The sequence below is a fragment of the Theropithecus gelada genome, chromosome 2 (genome assembly GCF_003255815.1).
Source record: "Theropithecus gelada isolate Dixy chromosome 2, Tgel_1.0, whole genome shotgun sequence".
NCBI classification, from domain to species: domain Eukaryota; kingdom Metazoa; phylum Chordata; class Mammalia; order Primates; family Cercopithecidae; genus Theropithecus; species Theropithecus gelada.
In genome coordinates, this window is record NC_037669.1 from 173,218,243 (window position 1) to 173,234,312 (window position 16,070).

Here is a 16,070-nt window from a genome sequence, read left to right on the forward strand (position 1 = left end):
AGCAATTTTCTTCACCTCTCAGCCATGTAACACTGTTCAAACTGTTGTAAAATGCATCCAGAATAAGAGTGCCTCAATAGAAATGAGGAAACTGGCAGGCTTTCAACATACTCGACACGGGTCATGAAATAATCAAGATTTTTTGGTCATTCTCCACTTGGAATGGGTTTGCTCTAGGTGCTGGCAGCTGAAAATATATGCCTTGCTCTATGCAGTTGCTCAGCAGCTTGGTTTTCTTCTGCTTTTGGGAATTCAGGAAACAGAGGTGGGTGGTCAGTGGAAGAAGACTGATTGTCTAGAGACCAACATGAATTAAATATATATATATTTTTACCTTTCCAGTAAAGGGACTGTGAGTCTAGCTGGATGTGTGGCTCCCTCCACCACACCCTAAATCAAAAGTTTCATCCCTGGAGTCTTTTTAATTCTAGAGCCAGTGAGATTTAGCTCATATTGAAGGAGAAAATGACCTTCAACTGGATAAGCTTTCCTTGAGTACCCATTAGATACAAAACACTGCTGGATGTTGCAGTGAGAACAAACAAACAAAAAGCACAGGGAATACTCATATGTGAGTGAAGAGATAAATCTATAAATATATAAGTTCCGCAAGTTATTGGCAAATAAAATTCTGAGAGGGCAAAGGGAGGGGAAAGATTTCTTCCTCTCTGTCAGAGGACTGGGGTAGTGGAAAAAAGCTGTAGAGAAAAGGTGGTATTTGTAGAGTCTGGAGAGCCGGGTTCCTCTGCCCCAAATTGGTGTCTAGTGCAGATATGGTAAATAATTAAAATCATGAAATAAGAACATCACTAAAACCAGTAATTTGACTTACTCTTAAAACACACGCGCAAACGCGAGCGCGCTCACACTCGCGCGCGCACACACACACACACACACACACGCACAATGGCGTGCGCGCGCTTTTTAAGGGGCCTAGAGACTCCATTTCGGCTGCACATTAAAGTCATCCCAGGAAGGAGAAGGGAAAATTGAATTTCACCTTCTTCTGCTTTAGAAAGCTAGACGGGTTGAGGGTAGGGATCAGGGACCACAACTCAACCCCGAAACTTTGGGCTTCCAGAACTGCAGGGGAAACTGATTCTGAGATCTGACAATGGAACCTGGGGCGGGAGGGGGGTACCTTATTCATAATCCTCCCTCACAATAGAGGAGCACAGTACTCGGCACCCAGTAAACACTCATTTGTCGAATTGATTTTAAGCCTCCGCTTTTCCCCCAAGGAGGGCAATCAATCCATTGCACGTTTTGCTCCTTTCACCAGTTTAATTCAGCTCTGATCTCAGTAGTTAGAAAAATGGGGGAAGGAATGGGGCCATAGACTGCTGCAAGTAGAGCTGTGTAAGGGGGTGCGAGGAAGGAAGGCGAGAGCAGCGGAGGGAGTTAATACTCCTACCTCAGCTGGTCTCCTACAGCCAACGCTCAGCCCCCGCCCCCTCTCTCCTTTCCGGACCCCCCAACCGCGAGGCGAGAGAGCAGCGCCGGCGAGGCGCTGGCTGGACTCTGACTGTCACGTTAATTCCCTGCTGCTTTTCTAGTCCCCAGCCGCCTTGCCCCTCCTCCCTCATCCCCAGGCTGGGTTTGGAGGCGATTTCCCTCTAGTGACTGAGCCGACTGCATCTGGGCAAGCGGCGCTTTGCCTCTCTCGCGTCTTTGTCTGCTCTTCCTGCAAGGCTACGGCGCCTGGAGCAGGGTCTGCAGCGGCCGCCGCAGCAACGCGAGCCAAGTCGTGCCCCGCACGGCAGCCCGGGGCCGCACCCTCGCTCGGTGGCGGCGCCCGAAAACGCCAGCCGCGCCACGCACTGCCTGCGTCCCGCGACCCAGCCGCCACGCACCAACCCCGCCGCCTTCGCCCGGAGCCAAGCCCGCCGGGCCGGCCCGGTCCCAGGTGGGCAGCTCGGCTTGCAGCTGGTTGGAGGTGGCGGCCGCTGCAGCCCTGGCAGCGCGCACACCCCTAAGCATACGCACCCAACGCCTCCTCCCTGAGCCACGAGGATGGAGCAGCCACCACGGCCCGGGACTGGCGCAAGGTAAGGTGCAGCCGCCTGTTGCTTTTCGCAGCGCGCGGGATCATCCCTCTCCCCGGGTACCTAGGCCGTCCCTCCAAGGAACAAGTAGAGAACTATTACCTCAGTTCTAAGCCATGCCTTTCTAAGCCCCCCGATCCCTTTTGCGCAGACCCTGGGAGAGACCTCCTCCTGGAGAGATACAGTCGACCCTCTTTGCTCCTGTTCAGCCGGCTGCTATACAATAGTCTGCAAACTTTTGTGACCCTTCCCTGCGCGGTGCTCACCCCGTGCTGTGCAAGTTGCAGGTTGAGTTCTTGCATTCGCCCTTCCCCCAGCCCCTCTTGCCATATGCATCTGCCCATTTCTCTCTGTGTGTTTTTGCCAGTCGACTTTTCACTCCCCGCAGCTCTGGCTCCTGAGGCGAGGGTTTGGGACCCAGCAGTGCTCATCCTGCCTCTAGGAGCTCGGTAGGGACAGGGAAGGTGAAATAAGAGAGGTGGGACGTGGAGGATGGCTGCGGCCACCCCTGAAGCTTCGTCCAGCGCTATGGGAGTCAGTCCATCCTTGCACACGCCACCCCCAACTCGGCAATGAAACCTTTGGAGTGGCTTGCGGCTGTGCGCCGTGGGAACTGCAAGTGCAGATATGGGTGGGTGAAGTAAGTGGCTCAGGGAGGGAAAGGCTGCTCGTGCGGTGGAGGAGGAAGCTGAGGGTCGGGTAGATCTGCCCACGGTTGAGGGAAATGAAAAGGTACTGCTAATGTGGACGAGGGGCCAGCCCTGAGAGGCCATCTGACGAAGAGGAAAAGGGATTTGAGTCCGGAGGGCGCTGGCCTGGGTATGTAAATACAGATGGGGGAGGGGCTTGGGTACCTGGGGGCGCGTGGAGACAAGGAGTGGAGCCCTGGAATGCCGGGCCCTTGGGTACTTGGGAAGGCAGGCTGCTCAGTGCCTGGGATGGGGCGATCTCCCTCCCCATAAGCAAACAAACCTCCCCGCGAGAATCTGAATGCGTTGGCATCTTGGGTGGTGACTGAATGGTCAGATCGCGGACCAGGGATGCTTCTCCATGCTCTAAGAGGACCATAGTCTGCTCTCTTCTCTGGCACCCGCTTGCTTCTACGTTCCTTCACCTCCGCAGCCAGGTCGGTAGACCCACGCCCACCTTCTCTGCCAGGCGCTCGGGAGTCAAGGATGTTTCCGCAGCCGCAGTGTAGGAAGGGGACTCCTGCTTCCCAGGGGGAGACGTGTGTGCGGGGTAGAGGGGAGTCCCCAGCGCCCGGCGAGTAAACAGGGGTCCAAAGTGGTTGGAGGAGAGCGCAGGAGCGGAGGCTGCGGTGGGAGCCACTTTCCCCCGCCCCTCCACAAATCGCACCTGGGCGGAGCGAGGGAGTGGGGGGAACCCAGTGCTGCGCCCGGGAGGCTGGGGAGCGCAGAGCTGGAGGGCGCGCAGGGAAACGCAGAGCTAGGAGGTGTGGGCCTCGGGTGAGGGGAGACCCAGCTCTTAGACCTGGGAGCCCAGGCAGAGGTGGATCTGCCCACCTTGCAGTTTCCAGGTAGATCCTTCTGGTGGTTCCAGATGCTCTGGCAAATGCAGGAAGGGGAGGTTCTTTTCTCCTGTGCACCCCAGCAATCTGGAGTGCAAGACCGTTTGCGGGAGGGGGCTTAGTCAGCTGTTTCGAAGAGACAGCCTCCCCTCCCTTTTATCCACCTAGCCCCCTATTTCCGGGTGGGGGCACAGTGACTACCAAGGACAGTAAGCACCTCACTTAACCCTTCTCTCCCTGAGGAGGTGTATGCTCCTCTCCCAGAGGTGCCTTTGGCTGAGAGTGGATCCCTGGTTCTTAGTAGCCCTATAGGGAAACATTTGGTTGGGTGGGTTTGGAACCCTGTACAACCTTTAGGTCCTTCCTGTTCAGACCTTCCACGTGCAGGCTTTTCTTACTTTCTCCGCGGGTGCCCTACAGAGGACTCCTGCTCCTTTGTACCAGTTGGGAAAAAGCAAAATTCAGAGCAGTTCCTTTTTCTGGGTCCCTCGCCTTGGCCACATCGAAGGAAACGTCGACTCGCCAGGGCTCCCGGGAGAAATCCCGAGGTCAGTCCCTCCCATTCCGGGGCACCCCTGGAGCAGGTAGCTCCCTGCCTTAGCGGTGGCAAACTCCAGAGCCCCAAGGAGCAGAACGGGGATTCCCTGCGCTCAGGCTCCTGGTGCAGTTCCTGAGCACAAAGGCCACACCCTCACAGGCCAGGCCTGGTGAGACAGCCGGGCTTCTTCACAAGCACCTGGATACCTGAGGTAGGATCCTAGACTTAAAACTCACACTCCACGAGATTTAGCTCTGACCCCTGCCCCGCCCCCTCGCTGGGCTCATTTCTTTCTGAATGCTTATCTGTCGCCTGAATTTGCGCTCTGGCCACTTCTTTTTGCATGTCGAAACAAGTTAGAATATGTCCCTTGGTAACTTGAGGAAAGACTCCAGATCCACATCAAGGTGGGTTTATTTCAGGTTGCTGAACCGTGCTGGGGAGACAAATAGTAATGTAACAATCAGCACTAGCTAGCGGGTATGGAGTTCTTACTCTATTCCAGACACTATATGTGATATTGTGTGTGCTTGTGTTAGATTTAACCCTCACAACAGTCCTGAAAGATGGGTAGAGATACTTATCTCGTGTTATAGATGGGGAAACCCAGTATTGAATAAATCAAGTTATCTGCTTATTGGCATTCAGCCAGGAAATGGTGGGGCTGATTGGTCTGGTGAGCAGAGAACACTGAGTATGTCCCATACTCCCAGCCCCATTTGGTACTGAAAACCCTTTGTCTAGAAGGAAGCATGAGCGAGGCCCCTAACCCTTTACTCCAAACTGCAGGGGCATCCTATGAGTGCCAGTCCTGGCCTGTGAGCCCCTGTGACCAGAGTATTGGGAAGACTGATGTTGCATATCGCCTGTCTCAAAGTTTGTTGGGGTACATCTTGGTATAGTGGAATACTAGTACTGTAAATCGATTTACAAAACTGGCTACTGGTACTGGACTTCTCTTCTGAACCTTTCGTAGACATTCTCTTTTTAAATAGGAAGATAAATGGAAGGAGGGATCCAAATATGAACAGGGATTTGCTCTGTGGTCAAGAACTAGAGGCAGTTTTATGTAGCAATTGATTGGGCAAATGAAAGCCTCTCTCTGAATTGAGTCACAGAATTAGAGCTAAGAGGAATCTCAGATATCACCCCACCCAATCCAGACTCAGGGAGGAGATTCAATGCTGAGCTCAAGGCTGCTTGGTGCATTTGTAGCGTAACTAATGCTAGAACCACTGCCTTTTGACTGTTGCTCAAATATGGTACCATTATACATAAATAAGTTATGCTCACTCCCGCTATTTTTTTAGCATCTTAAAATTAATTAGGAAAATAATTTTTATTTTAAAAAGAGTGTTTTGCTTATTTTCCCATAAATGCTTCTCAATCAGCATAACCAGAAAAACTCTATATCATATATAATGAATAAGCTACCACAAATGTGACTCTTTTTGCAGAAATAAAAATTTGCAGAATATTTATAAGTCTTCAGATCAACAAAAATTAACTATGCAAGTCTCCTCTGGATGATTCTAAATAAGATTAAATGATTTCTAACGATTTTAGCAAAGTCTTCTGTTAGATTGAGTTGCTTCATCCTTCCATACTTCCAAGTATTTGTGAAAATAATAGGGAATTTTTCCTATCACAGGAAACATTCTTTTGAATACAATGGCATGAATTATTGGATTTCTCGTGGATTTTTGACTTTTCATTAAAGTTTATGCTGATGTAAAGCTGAGGCAAAACAATATATTTCTGTACTTGAGGCTCAGAAAGAGGAAAAATAGTTCTTTGTCACTTCCAATAATATTTGTCACTTCCTTGCCTACCTAGCCCCTTCAACAAAGGGGGCTTTCTCCAGTCACTTGAGGATTTCATACACCTTTAAGCATTTCATGAGACAAAGCTCTAGTTTCCAAGAACACCTCATGTCTTTTCTTTTCTCTATAGTACCAGGATGTCCTCTCTTTGGAGACAAACTAACACAAAGTCAATAGTAATATTGACTATGACTACAGTAATAGTCATAATCAATAGGGGGGATAGAAGAATCCTGTTTTTCAGAATCACATCAGCAGGGCAAGAGTCATAGACAGATGGTGGAAACCTGGTGCCTTTTATGTCACCTGGAATAGGATTTCTATCTCTAATGCTGTGGCACACTAGGACCTAGGTCATCCTATAGTGAGGGAGGTGGAAGAAGAAAAGAAGAGAGTGAGTCAACATTATTGTCAGAGGAGGGATGGGTGGAGGAAGATGGAGGTGAGGCTTGGCTGCTGAGGGACCCAGGTGTGACCAAAATGCCCACAGAGATCCAGCATGCACTAAGAGCTGCTCCCTCTTCTTCCTTTTTTTCCTACCCCCAACCTCAGTCTGCCTTTTGTGTCAGGTCGACTGTTCTGAATCCCCAAGACCCCAGTTATCTCAAGGGGAAGCATTCATTTTCCAGAGAATTCATTAGAAACCAATTTTGTTTTCATGCAAGTAGGAAAAACTTGCACAGCTGCCCCACTCTTCAGGAAGAGCCATTCAAAACCAGATCACCCAGAAGGGTGACCTTCTGGAGGTGGGGATACCAGCTTAGTTGAGTTGCAGCAGTGTTAAAGAAAAGAGATGTAACACTGAAATTAAGTGTGACAATATCCGAAAGAAATGGTTTCTGTCCCAGGGACCACAGGAAGGGGAATCCTTTGGAACCTGGGCAGACATTCTGGTGTCCAGTTCCTAGTTTATTCATGGGAGCTGTATCCTTATCTTACTTATGTGGTCCAATCCCCTCTACTTATTTTATTGTGGCTTCTATGTGGTGCAGTATCAAAAGTCCTACATCACACATCTTCTGGGGAAATTCTTTGGGGTGTGCCTTTATCTTAAATCATATAAATATGAGTTTGTTGACATTTAGAATAACAATTACTATTAAGCAATATGCTCTGAGACAAAGGATATGAAAAAATAAAAACTTTTATTCAGAACACAGTGAATAGATATGCTTATACAATACACAGTATGAGTTAAAAGTCTTGGGTTAGATATTTGAAAATAAAAAATAATCAAGATTTAGAATATCTGATCTTGACTATTTTTAATAGCAAGAGAAGCTAAATAATAAGGTTCTGTAGAAAGAGTTTGAAGAAGATACTAAAAAAAAAAAAAAAGCTGAGAGTAGGACCTGAGAAGCTTTACCCTTATTGATTTTATTTTAAACAAATATAAAATATCTTAATCTATATTTAGATTTCAATAATCCATAAAATTAATAAATTTTGTATTTATTTTATTATCTGCCGATTGTGACTTTGTGAACTTTATTTGATAAGTGGTTTGGAGTCATGATGGAAGCTCTTATATCTTAGATGTTAGTATATATCTACATATACTTTATAAAAACTTAGTGAGTTAATACATCTCAACACGACAATGACAAACAAAATGGTCATTTCATATGAGAATGAAATCTGGAATCTTCTCAAAAGCTGATAGGTTTGAACATACTATTTCTCCACCACAGCTGGTAAGTTAATAGTAAGAGCCATATAGTTCTTTCAAAATAGATAAAGGAGTAAATACTTAAAAAAAAAAAATCCTCCCCAAATAAAACCAGATTTTATTCTTTAGGAGAATAAATGAACAGATTAGGAAAGGTTATGAAATTTACAGTTTCATTTTATCCTAAGCTCTCTCAGCTACCTTTTATGTTAATACTTGTCCAGTGCAAATGTCACTGCATTTTCAGACAGTTTAAAAAAATGCTTTAGATGCCTTTCATTAGAAATAAAATGGAAACAAATATTACAAATATGTGAAGCTATCCTCAACCATGGAGTAATATTTGACAAAGTGGTAAGTATGTTTCCAAATACAGATTAGTTTCCTTTTATTCTCTTTTCCTCCTCTACCTCCCGCCCCCCCACCCCGTCTCCTTCCTTCCTTCCCTCCCTCACTCCCTCCTTCGCTCCCTCCCTCCCACCCTTCCTTCCTTCCTTCCTTCCTTCCTTCCTTCCTTCCTTCCTTCCTTCCTTCCTTCCTTCCCTTCTTCCTTCCAATTTTAGGTCATTGATAGAAGAAATATTCAGTAACTTACTGGGAGAGACTGCTATAATAGTTCAGGACAAATATGTCCTCTGGTGAGGGCCGTGCTGAAGGCACAGTGCATAGTTCTCTAAAGCTAAAGCACAAAGGTCATGAGGTCTCATGGCTTTCCCCTGAGTCTTCTAACCTGAGCTCTGATTTGGAGAAATAATCATTGTATAGGCCTGCTACAGAGGGCTCCCCCTGTTAGCAGTGACTAAGCAGTATGCTTTTCCTATGCTGCACTGGGAATTTATGCACTGAGAAGAGTCCTGGTCCAGGCTGCTGATCTTCCCTAGATGTCTGGCCATTACGGATTATTAAGTGGAATACTTTTCACCCTTTCCACAATTATATTTAAGCTTAGGGTTTCAAAGCTTTTATTTTCCTGCTACTATGTGTTGTGCGGTCATTTATTGGAGTGGCCAGTTTGTTATTTTAACTGTGGCTCAGAAACAGTGTCTGCTAGTAAACTGAAAATGATTCCCAAAGGGAAGATGTACTGTGGACTGTTGATACCCAATGCTTCCGCTACAAAACCTGTGAAAGGGGTATGGTGGGTGGCCAGCCAAGTCAGGAGGGCCAAGCTAGAGGCAGCAGACAACAGCACAGAAAGGTGGGAAAGGTGGGGGCAAGAGAGAAAGAGGAGTAAGAGAAGCATGGCAAAACAAAAACAAAAACAGCAACCACAAAAACCTACCCAAAGGAAGAGAACCCGATACTTAGCACAGTAAAACTAAGAAATACCTGATAGTAAACCTAAACCAAAGGATAAGGGGGGAGAAAACCAAAACAAAACAATACGAATAAGAGAAGGCAAAAAAAGAGAATGGGAATAATAAAGACTGAAAGAAGAGGCTTATAAGGAAAACGAATGCACTAAATAACACTGCATAGCGTAGATAATTCACAGGCAGCCTAGCTCCCCAGCCAGAGGACAAGGTCTCTTTCTCACATATCAGAGTGCCACATTAGTGTGGCTTTATCAATCTCCAGGCCAAGGTCTTCTCTGATTTACTCCATGGTGCACTTTGACAGTCTGACAAAGCCTAGGGGCCCTGGAATGGTGTGTTTAAATGCATAAAATATAATACATATGATTATAGCACAAACCAATTTTATTGAAATATCTGTTTATCAACTTATAAAAGAAACCACTGTTACTAATGTATGTGCTTCTTACATAATGCCTCTATAACAAGATCTTGTAGTGGGACTAGTGGCTAGTATTGTTTCGAAGTAGGAATGGGCATACATGCTCCTATGAGATAACTATGGCAGCTGCATTGTGATATGAAAATATTTATATTGGTGACTTAATCACTAGTACTGCTACTATTGAGGTTTATGGCCTGTGTTCAAAATGGAATGAGATGGTACATTGCCGTTTAAGCTTCACAAAGTTGCGATTTTTTTTTTTTTTTTTTCCATGCAGGTTCATGAATGCGTTGAATTCTATTGGTAGATGCCTTGGAGGTCTCTGACCCCAAGAACTCCAGACAATGGCAACCATATAATTTCTCATTTCCCACTGGGACACTGTGGCGAATGAAAGGGCTCTTAGTTGTTTTTCCAAGACAGTGGGTATAAATTGGGACAGGCCCAGGCAAATGGTAATACAGCTGCTTTAGCACTCTGGGATCTTCTAGCGGCGTTAGCACTTTGGGACCTTCCTCCCCAGATCAGTTTTCACTTCTCTGACTCGGGAAAGTGGCTTTTTCTGCTCTGTTCTTAGGGATCAAGACTGTGGATAGTGGTATTGGAAAGTAGAGAAGACCTTCAGCTGGAAAAGGATCCTTTATCAGGGCCACAACCAAGATATGGGATGCCTTTGTGAGAAATGAAAAATGGGCTTCCTTGGAGCAAAAATAGCCTCCTGGATCCTGGCCCGATGAACCCTGGCTTGTGTTTTAGCTCCCAGTGGCCCCCTTGGCTAGGTTCACTGTAGCCTTGGCCAATATCACCTGAAATGAGGGTGAATTATCAGACTCCATTGCATTTCAGCCAAAAGTTTCAACTCCCCCTCCAACAATTTCTCTTGAGTAGACTTGCCAAAATAGTTTTTAAAGATTCACTTCGTTTCCCTTCCCACTTCCCAGTTATCAGGAAATGGCTTCGGCCCAGGCAGGTAGATGGAGAACCATGGGAAGAGGTCAGGATCTGAAGAATTTTTAGAGTAGATAATAAGGCCTTGAGTGATAAAGAGGGAACTGTGGTCCTGGAGTGTTTGCTAAACAGATGGCTCATGTTGTCCAGTGTTGGAAGATAACAGAATGTCCCTGCTCCTGGAAATTAGCATGTTTTTGTTTGTTCTGTTTGATGAAATAGAACCTGCTTAGTAGAAGAAAAAAACTCTTCTAAGAAAGCTTTTGACTTTGCAGGGGTGGCGACATCTCAGAAAATGCCCTCTTTATGTGCGTATAGACTATTTGGGAACCAGGCAACCTAGTTCTAGTTCCAGTTCCAGCTTTGACTGTAACCATCTCTGTGGCACTGGGCTGGTTACGTCAAATGTTCTGGGCTCTACTTCCCCAGTAAGAGGAAAGTTAGGAATTAAATGATTTCTAAAGTCCTTTTCAGTTATATGTGTATATAATGTCAAAGATGTGTCTGACATTGTTTTATTTTTACTCCATATGATGTCTTCTCTGTTTAAGTTAATTCAGACTCATTTCTTTGCTTAGGTCTTCCAGCCCTTACATGTTACAGATCCAACAATGATAGATGGACACTCTACAGTCCTGAGGGTCTGTTACACCTGGAGCACTTCTGGGAACCTACAATAAAAGGATGAGGGGGAGTGACACAGAGAGAGAAATAGCTGACCGGTAAAGGGACAAGGTACGAAGGGGTGAAACAATTGATAACTTTTCTTGCGGCAATAATTGTCATGTAGGCAAGATATAGGAAGATGAAGAAGGGTTCCTTAGATTTTGACTATGTACTTGTGTCCAACTCTTTATAAGCATACGATCATATCACTCTCTGCTAAAATCCTTTAAATTACTCCTGCTTGCATATAAGAGGATTGCATCCTTAGTATGGTTTAACAGGTCCTTGTTTAGCAATGGGCAGGTCTACGCAAACCTATCCCAAAGTTCAAGGAAGCTGAGAGACTGAAGAAAGAGGCTGACAAATCTAGTTTATCAGAAAGAAACCTACAATTGGGACTTAGGAACAGAAGTCATGTCTGTATGTCAGGCGATAGCGAGACAAGATAATTGTCATGTAGGCAAGATATAGGAAGATGAAGAAGGGTTCCTTAGATTTTGACTATGTGCCCATCTTGGTGGATCCCTGAGCCATTACCCACTAGACCCAGGGTTTACATATTATAGGAAAGGGATGATTCCGAAAGGATTTGTAGAACTATTGAATATGGTAACATCAAATTTGTTTGACCTAAGGGCAGGATTTATAGTAAGTAAGTACCCGCTCTTACACAAGGAACACTAGATAAGTGGAAAATCTTAGAGGCCTTCCAGGAACTGAAGTTAATCAGAAGTCAACATGGTGGATTAGCATCCAAGATGGAGTTGCTTTGGCCTCCACAGTCCTTTGTCACCTGGCTGTTACCTGTCACTTTATGTGCCATTTTCCTTGGCATACCCTGTGCCCTGGTGTGTTCGAACTGGCCCTCTCCAACTCTGTAATCAGATATCACGTTGGCATCATGAAATCAGTCATGGTAGGAGGATTTGCACCACTGTTTATACTACGAAGCAAGCATTTTCCCTTAGAAAGCTGGTTGTAGAGTTTACAAGCACATACTGCTGCCCCTACCCCACCAAAAGACTCGATGCCCCTGCAACAGAAAGCACTTTTTCACATCTGCCTCCGCCGCCATTCCCTATTGCTGACAGTTTATCTGTCCTCCCCTCTCTTCTTCCTTTCTCTTCTTCTCTCTCTCCCTTTCTTCTATCTAATTATTCATCCACCTACACACCCACTCATTCATCCAAAGGTAGCCTGACTACGTTCTAATTAATCTGCCATTTAATAGCTGAGTGAGTGACTGTGGGAAATTTTTCTAACCTTTAGTATGTCTCAGTTTTCTCTATGTGAAATGGGTATAATAATAGGTAGTTGTGAGGCTTAAATGAATTAACATGAACAAGGTGCTTTTTAACAGTATCTGGCACATGAGAAGTACTACTTAAGTCATTGTTATTATTATTGAACAAAATATTATTGATTGCTTACTGTGTACTCAGCACTGAATGTGCACAGATGAAAGCAGGTTTGTAAAACAAGCATAAGAAAATGTTCAAGAACCCTGAACAAAGCCTGATTATCCCAGGGGTATCAGAATTGACTTCATGGTCAATTCTTCGTGGAGCCAGGTCCATTTGAACCGAATCCTGGAAGAAGATTATGTATACCCACCAAATTGATAAGACAGATGAGGTTATCCCAGGAGGAGGGAAAGCACAGACACAGGAAAAGGGAACAGAATAATGACTTGTTAGGGTTTTGTGTAGCTGAGCATGAGGTCACAGACAGAGGAGATCTGTGATCAGCTCTGGGTTATGGCAAGATCTTCCAGGAAGTGAGCTGCAGTCTCCTTTTAGTCCTTTTTTTTTTTTCTCCTGTTGCCTGCACCAGTGTAGGTCTGAACTTTGGGTTTTCCAAAAGGTGTCAGAAGTCCATATTTTCATGTGTAAGATCCTAATGTTTGGTAGAACCAATTCATTTAAAACATAGTAGAACTAACTAAATTCAAAACAAAATAAAACAAAACAAAACACATATGCAGGCTATACTCAGCTTTCCACAGAAAAGTGGAGCCCTGGGTTTCCAGGCTCGGTTAAGGATGATAAGCTCTGCAGTTGAGATTTCTGATTTTGAATATGATTCTGCCATTAGCCGTGTGACCACAGGTGAGAGTTTCTTAAGCTCTCTGAGCCTTGGTTTTCTGTCAAATGGCTATATTTCTTGTCTTTCATACCTTGCTGTGAGGAGCTTCTTGGATGATGGAGATAAAAGTCCTTGCAAAGAATCAGACAAGTGTTAGAATTCTTCCTGGGTCCTAGCATGCTGTGGCAGAGCCATACACTCAGTACAGCCCTCAGCATGGTTTAAGTCACCCAAAGACACCTGAATGTCCTCACCTGCCTTGTTAATTTTAACAATAGATGGGGGAAGAAAAACGTAGGTGTATTTTTCCCCTTTATTCTGTTAAAAACATCACAAGGAGCTTGACATTCCATTTTGAAAGTCTGTGTGTCAAAGATCCAGCTAAGAGTTATTTATTGATTCTGCATAGATTCAGGGTGACAGAGAAAAGGTTCATTTCACCTCGACATGGTGTGTGTTTGTTGTTTCCTTGAGATGGGGGGGGTGATTCTCTGAAAAGGCATCTGCTGCACTACTTGTTAATGGGGGTTATGTCAAAATCTGCACTTGCATTTGTGTAATTTCCCATCTTTTGATCCCTTTCCATTCCAGGCTGGCTTTGATCATAAAGGCTTTTAAGGAAATGATCAAACCCTATAAAAGTCAAATTATTTCTGGTTGAGGGGCTGAGCTTGGTGAATGTTGGCTTTGACACTGCTGAGAGTTGGATATGTACCCAGCTTGCTTCACTGGGGCTGGCTAAAAGCTCTGTGTAATTGCAGCTTTGCAAAAACTCCAGGCTATTATAATACATTGAATGTTGGTGTTGTCTGATTTGTGTTATCTTTATTTGTTTTCTTGTATTGCCTGATTGAACATGATCATAAGAAGCTTCAAAGATACAGGCAGACCTTGAAATAAGGATACCTAACTTTCAGAAGCACATTCATTATGAGTTTTGGCTCCACTGCAAAAATTTTACTACCTCTGCTTCTGGAACTGACCTGAGCCTCAGAGTCTGTTTTAGTCTCCTCTGAGCCTCAAGCCACCTGGACCTCAGGACTGCAGTGTCTGATGCCTCTATAGCTCCCGTTTCCTGCCAGTTTCTGGAGCCCTGTTCCCCGAACCACTGCAGGACTCCCAGAGGGGCCAAGGTTCCTCTCCTCTGAGGTGGATTTGAGACACCTTGTTCTACTGAACTAATATTATAGATGAAATAGCACATTTGCTATTAAGGAAGTATCAAAGTCCTAACCCCCAATGAGATGGTATTTAGAGACAGGGCCTTTGGGAAGTAATTAGATCTAGATGAAGTCATGAAGGTGGGGTCCTCAGCATGAGATTAGTGTTTTTACAAGAAAAGACACCAGAAAGCGTGCTTCCTCTCTCTCTCCGCCTGCACGCACCAAGGAAAGGCCATGTGAGGACACAGTGAGAAGGCGGCTGTCTGCAACCCAAGGAAAGAGCCTACACCAGGTATCAACCCTGCTGGTATCTTCTCCAGAACTGTGAGAAATGAATTCCTGTTGTTTAAGCCACCCAGTCTATGGCAATTTGTTAAGGCAGCCCTAACTAAGACAAGAAATTAATGTAGGTTAGCCTGGGCATCTCATCACCTTGTAAGCATCTCTTGGGATAAAAATGGACCTCGCTTTTGCATCTGTGTATATCACAAGTCTGGCCCATAATTGGCACTCAGTAACTATCTGTTGAATGAATCAATGAACACTAATGATTTAAGTGAAAAAATCCAATTTATAAATAAACATTTAGCGAACAGTTTATTCTAGTGTTGGGGACTTCCTGCAATCATGGAATAATGGTTTGAGATGAAGAAAAAAATAAATTATTTTAGGATGCACACACACACACACCCAAAATGTTAGCAACCTCTACTTTTTTTACTAGCTCACCCCACAGTGACATAATGATAGGAAAATAAATACAGTCAGCATGCTTTCCTATTTACCCAGCATGCAAGCAAATGACTGTTTCTAAGCATTTGCAATTTCATCAAGATCTCTTAGAACCATTCTCTATAAAGAGATGCTGAATTGAGCTGCTGACCTGCCAAAACCTAATTAACTTGAGTTTAGTAAAATAAAGAAGTCCTTTAAAAAAAGAGAGAGAGAGAGAGAGAGAGAGAGAGAATTACAGGAAGGGAATTCTAAGGTCCCTTTTCATTTGAAATCCCCAGTGGGCAGGTTGCCATAGAAGGATGTGATTTTTCTTACAAAATAGTGACTTTAGGATTTTTTCTTGTTGCTCTTAGAAATTCCTCAGACACTATGAGGAGTATACTCCATGGCTTTTGCCATTTGAGAATGGAGAAGCAATTTCCTCAAGATGCTATTCATCTTTATTCATATCTGGATGCAGATGAGTTCAGAATGTGTGGGTGTGGGATTTGAAGAGTCTGAAGTGCTTAGGTAACAGTTGGCATGCCAGTTGTGTAATGAAGAATATGTATTGACAATATTAAATTGTGGGCTAAATCTCATTTTTTAGTGTTAAAAAAAAACACACACAACAAAATTTCTAAAAGCTACAGTGTTGTTTTTATGCCAGGGGTGTTTCTAAATGTTGGGACAACAGTGCTGAAAAATATGGGCCTCCAATATGCATCACTTTCTTCTGCCCAGCCTGGGTTTAGTGTGGAAAGCCCATATAGCTTTCTTTTTAACTGGAGAGTGCCGTAGTCTTTCTTTTCCTTCCTTCCTTCCTTCCTTCTTTCCTTCCTTCCTTCCTTCCTTCTTTCCTTCTTTTTCTTTCTTTCTCTCTTTCTTTCCTTCCTTCCGTCTCTCTCTTTCTTTTCTTTCTTTCTCTCTTTCTTCTCTTTCTTTCTTTCTTTCTCTCTCTTTCTTCTCTTTCTTTCTTTCTTTCTTTCTCTCTTTTTCTTTCTTTCTTTCTCTCTCTCTCTCTTTCTCTCTCTCTCTCTCTCTCTTTCTCCTTCCTTCCTTCCTTCCTTATTCCTTCCTTCCTTCCTTCCTTCCTCCTTCCTTCCTTCTTTCCTTCCTTCCTTCCTTCCTTCCTTCCTTCCTTCCTTCCT

General features: G+C 44.6%; 1 protein-coding gene across 4 annotated transcripts in view; it reads left to right on the plus strand.

The window, feature by feature from the left end:
• Window positions 1–1,235: 1,235 nt before the first annotated feature.
• The window catches only part of LRRC3B (leucine rich repeat containing 3B), a 90,118-nt gene continuing 75,283 nt past the window's right edge, over window positions 1,236–16,070 (plus strand). The window contains exons 1-2 of one of the 4 annotated variants that reach the window (XM_025376576.1): window positions 3,480–3,582; window positions 3,994–4,322. The gene's annotated coding sequence lies outside the window, so the exon portion shown is untranslated. Of the gene's footprint in view, window positions 2,049–2,511; window positions 2,677–2,893; window positions 3,172–3,479; window positions 3,583–3,993; window positions 4,323–16,070 lie in introns of those variants that run through there. The other 3 variants (XM_025376575.1, XM_025376578.1, XM_025376579.1) reach the window with 3 other exon arrangements.